Here is a 12,503-nt window from a genome sequence, read left to right as displayed (position 1 = left end):
TCACCATAGTGCAATCATGATGGTCCTTGGGCGATCATAATGCACCAGCACCAGCAAAACTTGGAAATTTCCAAAGTTTCCAACAATGCCTCGGGATTCATTTGGAATCTGATATACGTAAATGAATTATGTAACCACACTAAATTTGACTTTTTAGATGCATTGAAAAATTTAGATTTACCATTTGAGGTCATTTTAAACAAATATGGGTCCCACACCTAAACTTCTAATTTTCCAACTTTCCAACCAATAGGTCAAAATGAGCTTGGGTGTGTTGGGACTTAAACCAAAGGTCTACCTTGCCTTATATTCAAGATTATTTTAATAAAGATTTTGCCCAGTGGCCATTTGGAACTCATAAAGACTTCGAAATAGGAAATTGGCTCTAAAAACACATGAACTTCCTGGTAACCGAGCTATCAGTTCCAACAAGTCATAAATGACTTGGGGAAGCTATGGAAAATCTCTAATGGAAAAAAATAAGTGGGAATTTGGAAAATGACCTAAAGGGTCAATACAATATCCACTACTAAAGGAACTTTCATCCTCAAAAGTTGAAGGTGAGAAAATATGTAAAGTCTCGAATAGGTGAGGATAGTAGGCCTCCATCTCTCTCTCAATCTCTCAAGTTGCCTCCTCCACTAGGAGGTGCGTCCAATGAACCTTAACTATAGGAATCTCAGTAGTATGTAACTGCCTTACATCACTAGCCAAAATAAACACAGGCTCGTCCTCAAAGGTCAAATGCTCATCCAACTAGACTGAGTCCCTTTTAAGCACATGAGATGGATTAGGAATATACCACAAAAATATAGAGACATAGAACATTTGATTAATTGTAGCAAAATCCAGAGATAAGGCTAACTCATAAGCTAACTTACCTGCTGTACTGAGAATCTCAAAAGGGCAAATATATCAAGTATTGAGCTTACCCTTACTCCCAAACCTTATCCAACACTTCATGGGTGATACATGATCACAAAATACAAATCTTAAGGTACAAGGGAAATGATCTGCATAGGCCTTCTGCATACCTTAGGCTGCTCTCAGCCTATCCTAAATTACCCAGACTAACTATATCCATTGAGTCCTAAAGCAAATCCATACAATGGGACCTCAGCTTGAAAGTCTCAAACCATCCAATCAGAGAAAGAAATCTCTTACCAAACAAAGCCTCAAAAAACTCCATCTTAATACTTGAATGATAACTGTTGTTATATGCGAACTCTATCAAGGCTAAGTATTGATCCTATTGGCCTCCAAAATCTATAACACAGGCTCGTAGCATATTTTTGAGAACCTAAATAATCTGCCCACACTGACCATTAGTATGTGGGTGAAAGATGGTACTTAAATCCACATGAGTACCTAACTCCTCATAAAATTCTCTCCAAAATGGACTAATCTCTCAACACTAAAGGTCATCTAAATAGGAATAAAGTATGATGACTTTGTCAAATAATCCATAATTACCCACATGCCACTAAAACTAGGGAAAGTATGAGGCAAACAACTAATGAATTCCATAGTAATCCATTCTCATTCCCACTCAAGAATTGACAACCTTTGAGTCAAATCACAAGACATTGATACTCATTCTTTACCTACTGACAACATAGGCAATGAGCTACAAACTCTACCATATCTCTCTTCACTCTAATCTACCATTAATGCAGCCTTAAATCTTTATATATCTTGGCTTTACGAGGATAAATGGAATATCTAGAGCCATCAGACTCATGCAAAATTGACTGAATCAAGTCACCAATTCAAGGAACACAAATACAACACATCAATCCTCAAAATACCCTCAGAATAAATAGTGTACCTCTCAGACTCACCACTCAACACCTAATCATGAAGGAAACAAAGCTTGCTATCCTTATGCTAATAATTATGAACCTACTTAAATAGTAAGGACCTAGCCTCTACACTAGCAAAAATCCTCCTAGGATCTAAACTATAAAGGCAAACCATTAAATTGGCTAAGGAATAAATATCCCATGCCAAAGGCCTCTTAGAAACTGATATGCAAGGAAAGTTATCCATACTCACCGCCTTGCGACTCAAGCCACCGACTACCACATTCACCTTACCTAAATGATACAAGATAAAAATATCATAGTCCATAAGAAACTCCATCTATCTACGTTGTTGAGCATTAAGCTTTCTCTAGGTCACAAGATACTAAAGATTACTATGATTGGTGTAAATCTCACAATGCACCCGATATAAATAATACCTCTAAATCTTAAGAACAAAAACTACCACTAATAACTCTAAATAATAGGTGGGGCAGTTGTGCTGATGCACCTTAATCTGCCTAGAGGTATAAGCAATGACCTGACCCCGCTTCATCAAAACACAACCATGATCAATACCAGAAGCGTCACTAAACATGATGAATTACTCACCCTCAACAGGAAGAGAAAACATAGAAGTTGAAGTAAGAAAATCTTTGAGCTTTCCAAAGATCGACTCATACTCCTCGGACTATGGTAAAGGAACCTCCTTCTAAGTCAATCTAGTAATAGGGGCTAAAATAGTAGTAAAGCCCTCAATAAAACATCTATAATAATCAGCTAACCAAATGAAGCTATGAACCTCAATCGAAAACGTAGGTCTAGCCCAGTCACGAATCGCCTCTATCTTGGCTTGGTCTACTATAGTATCATCCTTAGACACCATATGGAAAATGAAAGACAATGACTTAATCCAAAACTCACACTTGTAGAAATTGAAAAAAATCAAATGATCTCTCAAAGTTTGGATCAGAATCTTCAAATATTGTGCATGCTTCTCACTACTTCTTGAACACATAAGAATGTCATCAATGAGTACAATCATGAAGGAGTCCTAATAAGTCCTGAACACACGGTTCATCAAATCCATGAATGTGGTTGGGGCATTATTCAACCCAAAAGACATCATTAAGAATCCTAATGACTATAATGGGTCCTAAAAGTTATCTTCTGGATATCCTCAAACCAAATTCTCAACTGATGGCAACCAGATCTCAAGTCAATATTAGAAAAGACCATTGCACCATAAAGATAATCAAAGAAATCATGAATTCAAGGCATAAAATAACTGTTCTTCATCGGCATCTTTTTAAGATGCCAACAATCAATGCACTTACATATAGAACTATCCTTATTTTTTACAAACAATACAAGAGCTACCTATAAGGACACACTTGGTCTAATAAAACTCTTACCAAAAATATCTTGAAGTTGAGAATTCAGCTTCTAAATCTCACAGGAGCCATATTGTAAGGTGTCATAAATATAAGCTGGGTGCCAAGCTCAAGGTCAATAGCAAACTCAATCTTACAGGCAAGGAGAATACCAGGTAGGTCGATAGGGAACACATCAGAAAACTCATAGATAATAGGAATAGATTCAAGAAATGTATTCTTTATAGAAGTATAACAAATATAAGGGAGATAAGACATGCAACTCCTTGAAACAAGACTCCTAGAATTAACCTAATAGATAAACACCATCGGCACGTAGATAACCACTCCCTTCCATACAAATAGGGGTACAATAAGTATGCTAAGGTAATAATCTTGGCAAAATAATCCATTACCGCATGATAGTGGGATTACCAGTCTATGCCCAAAATTAAATTAAAATCTAGCATATCCTGAATAATAAGATCAACACAAGTATCAACATCACTAACTGTCACTACACATAATCTAAATACTCGATCCAGTACTAATGAATCACCCATAAGAGTAGATATGTGCAAAGACAAAAATAATAAATCACTAGTCAACTCCAATTATGGTGCATAGTAAGTAGATATATAAGTATATGTGGGTCCAAAATAAAATAACATAAGAGCCTACTTATAGCACACCAAAATCGTACCTATAACTATAACATCTAAAGTCTCATCCTAGGATCTAGCAGGTACTACATACAACTAACCACACTCGTCACTTGGCTGAGCGCCTGACCGACCTGTTGTACTACCTACTTGAGAACCTCCTCCAGCACCCTGGTAACCATCCCTGTTACCATGAGACCTACCTCCACTCGAGGGATGAACTTCTCTAATTAGGGAAACACCCAGGGCTGAAATAACTATCGCCCCACGACTAGGATAAATCCCACAAATAGTGACTAGGAAGTTCACAAGTAAAAATATTTTAATAAAACATTTCAAGGCTTAAACCTACTCTACTGATAAATCTCTTAAATATTTCAAAACTTAAAGACGGTCATGGATATCTTGGTGTAACCTAAAGTGCCATTTCAAGACTAAATCGCACCACGTCATGAGCTGTCGGTGCCGATGGTGAGCTTGCTTCACGTTGTGAGCTACCAGTTTTTTCTTGGGAAAAAAATAAGAGGGGAAATAACATAGTTCTGAGGTATTTTGCGAATGGGGCTAATTTAATTACAGGGTAAGTTTGTTTTGTTGATTTTTGTATTTTTAGAATAATTGTTTGATGATTCTAACTAGGTTAGCAAATTTTTTTCATTGATTGTTGTGTTTTGAGGATAATTTTTGGTGGGATTTAGGTAATTTAGTTTCTGGGTAAGTTTATATAGTTGATTGTTGTGTTTTGAGAATAATTATTGATTGGTTCTAGCTAATTTGGTTTCTAGTTAAGTTTATATAGTTGATTGTTGTGTTTTGAGAATAATTATTTGTGGGTTCTAATTCTCAACTTCCTATTTTCATGGATGAGAATTGTTTTGCAGATAAGAATGGTTTCTAGTATCCCGCTAGTTTACTAAATCAACTAATTTTCAACTTTCTATTTTCGCGGATGAGAATGGTTTCCAGTATTCCACTAGTTCATTAAATCAACTTCAATTATATGGAAGTTGTGAGTACCTCTTCTATTCAGTAATTTCCCCAATTTTTTTCTCACTTTTCAATCTATTAAATATTTCTCTGGTAGATTTTTATTTATTAATGAAGATGCTTTTAGCTGGAAACCTTTGAAAAATTATTGGAATTGGTGTTTGGAACATTGTTTATTGGTTTAGATCTTATTAACAATATGAATAGCTATATTATTATGAACTTTGATCGAAAGATGTAGAGTATACAAATTAGGATAGAAGGTTAGTCGGAAGAAGTACGTTTGTAGGTAGGAGTGTTGTCTGTATCCATGCTAGTGCTATGCTTGTATTGTTGTGTTGTGTTTTTTGGTGATGTTTGTTGTGTCAGTTAGATTGATTATAATGTCACTTTGTAGTAATCGTGTTTTTATTATAATTTATTATATTTATACCTATTTTTTCTTCTGCCTATACTATGTCTTATGAACTATTTTTTATCTTGAGCGCATGGGGGGGGTGTTCTATAGAAAAACAGCCTCTCTATCTCACGTAGTGTTATAGACTGATATGCTGTTATTGGCATACAATTAGTTATGGCGACCAAATTTGATAGAATAGACTTTCAATTTTTTTTAGAATCGTTTTTTTGTTGTCAATGTTTCAGAATCCTTTTCTTGTTAAGATTATAGTATGGGTTTTGCTTACAGTTGGGGGTGTTAGTGGGGTATTTCGTGTAATTATCAATACAAAAGCATGATAAGCTAAGGGATTCTCAATGCTCTTATGCATTTATCGATATTATCAAGCCTCTTCAAACGGTGTCCCGTTATCTTTATTAAGCTAATTGGCACGTTTGATGTTGTTTTCCAACTACTAATGCTGCGATTCTGTCATTGTCGATTGGATCTCTTAAATTTTTTTATACAGTCTCATGAACACCTTTTTTGTGTCTTTTGTAAGTGCATCTCAGGTGTTTTTTGTGATCAAATCAAAGTTTTATCTTATGGTCCATTAGTAGGTTGTAATGTTATATTTGTACTAAAAAGTGTTAGGTAGTTCTCTATGAGAATAGATTTATAGGAAAGACTAGAAGTAGTGGTAGACATATCCCAGCCTAATGTCTAAGCAAGGTGGGGTAAGGAAGTAGAGAAGAGGAAGTGAAAAATAGAGTTGGGTTTTATTTCAAAGTCTATATTAGCTAAGATTGCAGAACTGGAACCTTTGCGTACTAGAAAATATTTGAGGTGCATACTAACTCATATTTGAAGAGAAAAATTTCACTAAAATAGATTTCATATCTAAGTTTACGCTCGAGGATTAAAAAAAGTCGATTAGTTCATTATTTACTTCTAAATGTCGAGAAATTGCCAAATTCCATTAAAATGTTTCTTGGGGTTTATTAGTTTATTTTCTTTTATTGGTTCTTCAAAAGCTTAAAATAGTCTAATAATGCTTCATATTTGAAGTTACAAGAAATGAGTGAGATATTAGTTAAATCATAGTTATTTCTTTGAGATTGTGTGGTATAGTTTGGTCATCTTAGCTATTTCTTTGATCTTATGTTGATAGATTTTGGTTCTTGAGTAAACTTTTGGTTTGTTGGTTTCTGAAAAAATGATTTGAATTTCAGTTTTGGCAACTCGTAAATCTCTACAAAAAAAATTCACAATGTTTGACTAGTTATACAAGTTCAAGAACCATCTAGGCTAGTTAATAAACTCAGTTTGAACGGTCAGTCTATCATAAATTTTGTATGAACATGATGAGTCCTTGCAAACTGTCCTTAAGTTACTGTATGAGATGAGTCCCTGCTTTGTTGATGTACTTTTCTTTTTGGCTAGATTTGTGCCAAGTGTCACAATGTGTTGAGCCAAACTTTGCTGCACTTTGGGGCAATCAAATATGCATTTTTTGATAAATTGTTGCTGCTATGAACCCTTTTTTTGAACAGGTTTGAGGTTAACTGACTACTGTATTTTGAGCTATTTACCTGCTATGTTTGTGTGAACTGATGTATCTTTGAGGCATTTTTTGCTGTATTTTGGGCCAAGAGCTGCTTTGTTGTTGCTACATTTTTAGCCTATCTCTGTTGTATTTTAAGCTAATTTGTGGCTGCATATTGGTGCAAACAACTATTGCATTTCTGCCAAATTATTGAGCCAATCTCTGCTACATCTGAGCTGATTTACTACTGCATTTTCTATTAATAACTTTTAAATTAATTTAGTATAAAGTCACAAATATTAAAGGATATCTTGTACTCAAGAATGAGAATATGATCAAGCATAGATTCTCTACTAATCTATTTTTCTGAATGAGTGCCTATCTCAATTTTCTTTGATTTTTCTATGATAAAGTTACTCTCTGAGTACTAAGCTGGTTCGGGATAGTTAACAAAATTTGAAACTAGCACTTTATTTCCTTTTCTTACTTTATAGTATTCCATGAATTCATATGCATATGATTCTTTGAATATAACGAGATGACTGCACTTTTTTCAGGAAATAAAGAGCTTTAAATTCTCTTTTTTAATCTGCCGAAGCTAGTTCTCATGCTTTTTCTGCCAATTCAAGGTCATCAATCAAATGTTCTTATGGTATTTATATGTCTGGTGTTTCTTGTTTATGGTGTTGTGGCTGTAGTATTATTGTGCAGCTATTTTTCATATCGTACTAATTTATATGTGCTTATCTTTATTATTTGTTATACTTTTAGTTTATTTTGCGTACCATACTAGTTTATATGCACTTATCTTTTATGTTAGGTATACTGTTATCGGTCCTAATTTGGGGTCTATCAGAAACAGCCTCTCTACTTTACCTGAGGTATTGGTATGGTCTGTGTACACTCTACCCTACCAAACGTCACTATGTGGTAATACACTGGGTATGTTTTTGTTGTTGGTGGTGTTGTTGTAAGTATATTTACTTGACTATATTTTTTTGGATTGACTGCTTATGGGTTCTAGTTGCGCTACTTGGGTTCATTGATATTGTTATGTTGGTTCACATTTTTGAAGAGTCTAAGCAACCTAGATAAGAGATATCGTTAATTTTTCAATCTCAAAAACCTAATAATTTTGTTCTTCTATTCTGTGAAGTGTTCTTAGTATGGATTGCTTATGTCTGTTAAACTTGTTAAAATTTTTGTACAAGTTTCTTGGCTACCTATTTCACGTGGTTTACAATGTTCATATTTTAGCTTAGCATGAATCATAATTTTGGTGATTTAGTTGTGTTATATATGTAGGATTTTAATGGATAGTGAAGATTAAAGTTAGATGAATTGCTTAATATGGTCTGATGAGTTCGAGCGCAGAGTGAAATATTTTCTTGAAAAGACGTTTGAATGAGATGCTCAAGGAAATAAGATATTATGTCCTTGTAGAGACTGAAAGAATCAACATTGGTGTTATAGAGATGTGGTGAAGGATCACTTTCTTTCTAAAGGGTTTCTTCCTAGTTACCCCAAATGGACTTTCCAAGGAGAAAATGCTTCCTCGAGAAAGACACATCATCCAATCAATGATGATGAAGGTTCTTATATGCGTGATGATATTGATGGACTACTTCATGATATGTTTAGAAATGTAGATGTTGAATCAAGGCATGGAGAAGGAGTTAGAGAGGGATTACCTGAAGATGCAACTAATTTTTTAAAATTATTGGAGGAAGGAAAACAATAATTATACCCTGGGTGTAAGAATTTAGGAAGCTGAGTTTCACCATTCTATTGTTCTTTTTTAAATCATTGCATGGGTTGAGTAATGCAGCATTTTAGATCTCTTAGTGTTGACAAAAGAAGCCTTTCCTTTTTCTCAGATACCACCGTCTTTCAATAAGGCCAGAAATGTGATAAGAGATTTGGGTCTTCATTATGAAAAAATACATACATGCCCTAATGATTGCATGTTATTCTGGAAGGACAATGAGAAAGTTGAAATTTGCTTTGTATGTAGGACTTCTAGATGGAAGAGTGCTGGTGGTTCCTCAACCAATGCAAGCTCTAAAATTCCTACAAAGATTTTAAGATACTTTTCATTAAAGCCTAGGCTTCAGAGGATGTTCATGTGTCCTGAAACAGCTATTGCAATGAAATGGCATACTAATGAAGACCGAATGACAGAAATCTAAGTCTTTCCACTGATGGCCAAGCATGGAAGGATTTTGATCATTTGTATCCAAACTTCTCTAGATATCCTCATAATGTTAGGTTAGGTTTCTCGAGTGATGGTTGTAATCCATTTCGAACCATGAGTATTTCTCATAGCACGTGGCCTGTTATGTTGATGAACTATAATTTATCACCGTGGATTTGCATGAAGCCGGAGTATCTTATGTTGTCAATGATCATTCCAGGCCCATCTTCTCCTGGAAATGATATTGATATGTATTTGCAACCACTTCTTGATGAATTAAATAAACTATGGGAATCTATAATAGATACTTATGATGCTGAAACCAAACAAACATTCAAAATGCGTGCAACCTCAATGTGGACAGTTAGTGATTTTCCTGTATTATCAATGCTTTCAGGATGGAGAACTAAGGGAAAATTGGCATGCACCACTTGAAATCATAACACATGATCTCAATATCTCAAACATAGTCGAAAGATGTGTTATTTGGGTCATCAGAGATTTTTGCCACTTGATCATCCACTATGAAAAGATAGGAAGTCATTTGATGGTAAAGAGGAACATAGACCCACACCCATTCCTTTGTCGGTAATAAAATTTCTTGAAGAGTTGAGTGAATTCAACAATGTTTTTGAAAAGGTCAAAAAGAAAAGGTCTCGAGATAATAGGGGTCCTTGGAAGAAAAGATCTATTTTTTTAATTGACATATTGGCCAAATAACAAATTGAGGCACAATCTTGATCCAATGCACATAGAAAAGAATATATGTGATAGTTTTCTTGGAACTTTATTGGAGATAGATGGAAAGTTAAAGGATCATGTAAATTCTAGATATTACTTACAAGAAATGGGAATACAAAAGGAGCTACAACCGGTAGAAGATAGTAACGGAAATGTAAGTTTGTCTCAATCTTCAGTCTCCAGAACCTAAACAGAAAAAATTGTTTTACAGTGTCTTGGAAAATGTCCAATTACCTAAAGGATGTGCTTTAAATATATCATATCGCACGCATATAAATGAGATGAAGATACCGGGTACAAAAGTCATGATGTTCATTTTATAATGCATCACTTGCTATAGGTTACTATTAGAAAAAAGCTACCTAAGAATGTTGAATTGACATTGATTAGGTTGTGCAATTTTTTTAGACCCATATGTAGTAAGGTAATTAGGCAGAGAGATCTTGAAAAATTGGAGTCTGAAATAGTTGAAATTATATCTAACCTTGAAATGATTTTTCATCTAGCATTTTTGATATCATGCTACATTTCCCTGTTCATTTAGTAAATGAAATTAAGCTTGGGGGCCCTATTCATCTTCATTGGTTGTATTCTATTGAGCGGGACCTATGTAACCTTAAGGGCTCATTCGTAATCGATCTTATACAAGAGCATCAATAGCACAAGGTTATTTGGTTGAAGAGTGCTTGACTTTTTGTTCAATATACCTACATGATAGTATGAAAAGACAATTTTGTCGTTACCAAACTGTTGATGAGGAATCCATTTTTAATTTGTCCCTATATTCTCTAAGAATGGTCATCCAAATGGAAGAGAAGAAAACAAATTGCACTTTTTTTATGGATGCAAAGTTACGTTATGAAGCACATCGATATGTCTTTTTTAACACGGGAGATGAAGAAGTGGAAAAGTTCATTGAGTAAGATATTTACATATTAAACTTTATTTATTTGTTTATGATAAGGTACATAAACATCTATTTAAAATGACCTAGTAATTATATTTTCAATATTTTTGATTGCAGGAAACATAAAAACTCATTAAGTAATCATACTAGATCCAATGAATAGGTAAGAGCAAGGAATCATAGTAAGAGCAAGGAATCATAGTCTTGAATTTAGCAGTAGTTTTGAAGAAAAACTCAAAAAATTTTGAAGTATGTCATCATTTAAAATGGCTATCTAAGGGGCCTAATATGGTGACCAAGGACACATAATGACTTACTGATCTCGGGAAAATTTATATGCTCAAAGAACCAATATGCACCTAGATTTAGACTTAGTTCAAGAACTTTTTTATGAATTCTTAAGTATAATTCAACTTTTATTCCATTTCGTGCCTAATTGATATGATTAGTACTTTTAGGCTAAAAATCATGAAGAATTGTGTGCATTTGGATACAATGATGTTATAGAAGGATTGAAGGAATACAAGGGAGTGAAATAAAGCTAAAAAGGGGAAGCAAGAAAGTAGAAATCCTCATATAATGACACTCCGTGTCGCGCTTACCAACAAAATAGCAATGGTTAAATTCCAGTGAAGGTTTGAAAAATCAACAAATTGCGGAAAGGCATAAATTCTCACTTGGCATTTTCCAGTACAGGTCCGTGAAACCACCACATCATGGAGCAGTCCAACTTATAAAATGGTGCTACCTAAAGTTTAGCGCGTCACGGAATATGGATATTTCACAATTTTCCAAATCCAGTGGCTCACCGCGAGGGTGTATTTTACAAATTTCAAGGAATACTTGAGCTCCAAAATTTCCCAGATTTTAATGGAAAATAGCAATTGAAAGCATGGCATGACGCGCCGTGTGGCAAAATCGAGAAGATTTTAAGTGTTTTGTCCCAACAATAAAAGGACAAATCTAAGATAATTTTAGGGACTTTTGGCAAGCATAGGAGCGTCGAAAAAGCAGAAAGTTCTCTCTTTTAGGGTTCATAGACATTATTTTTAATTTTTTTACTTCAAGACTTGTTTTGGGTATGATTAATTACTTATTTTGGATGATGAATTCAAACATGTGTAGCTAAACACCCTATTTCTAGGGTTGCGGCTAAGAACATGATTACTCTTTTATGTTTTTTTTCATAGTTTCTTTTTGAATTATCATCTGGGTTGTTCTTAATTTCTTGAGTTTACTATTTTAATGATTGGCCACCATTAGAATAAATCTATATTTCTATGTGCATCCGGGAGGAGAATCGTAGGATAGAACGAAGAAATTAGTGAGCAAGGTTCTCATTCTTTTATGAAATAAGGGATTTGAATTAGCATCTAGGATAGGGATATACCTAGAAGCCTTACTTGACTCACTTGCATTGGAATCTAGAAGAATTGTTGTATCTCTGCGGGAGTTGTAGCTACAACGTTCAATAGATAAAAGATTTTAGGTCGGGAGACCAAGATCGTTGATAAACCTTGCAAATCATCAATCTGATAATCAATTAGACTGTGATAAGAATAAAGAATTGTATGATTGTTCGGAATACCTCAACCTTGGAATCATCCTCATTATTGATTACAACCGTTGCTTGCTTTGCTCTAGTCTTCACTAATTATTTCTTGTTTAATATTTTACATTTTATTTATAAAATTAAAATCATCTTGTTACTTTCAAGCATATAATACCCAATTTTCTTAAACTAAAGATTGAATATATTTCTAATTTATTGTTCCCCATGGGAACGCTATCTGACTATTTAAGTCTCTATAATACTTGTACGATCATGTATACTTGTGTGTGCGTAGGGGCACAATAATATCTTAGCGCCATTTTCGGGGACCTAATAGAATTAGTAAATTGCTTAATTTTT

The sequence above is a fragment of the Capsicum annuum genome, chromosome 9 (genome assembly GCF_002878395.1).
Source record: "Capsicum annuum cultivar UCD-10X-F1 chromosome 9, UCD10Xv1.1, whole genome shotgun sequence".
In the NCBI taxonomy this organism is placed as follows: domain Eukaryota; kingdom Viridiplantae; phylum Streptophyta; class Magnoliopsida; order Solanales; family Solanaceae; genus Capsicum; species Capsicum annuum.
Note: the sequence above shows the minus strand (reverse complement) of the source record.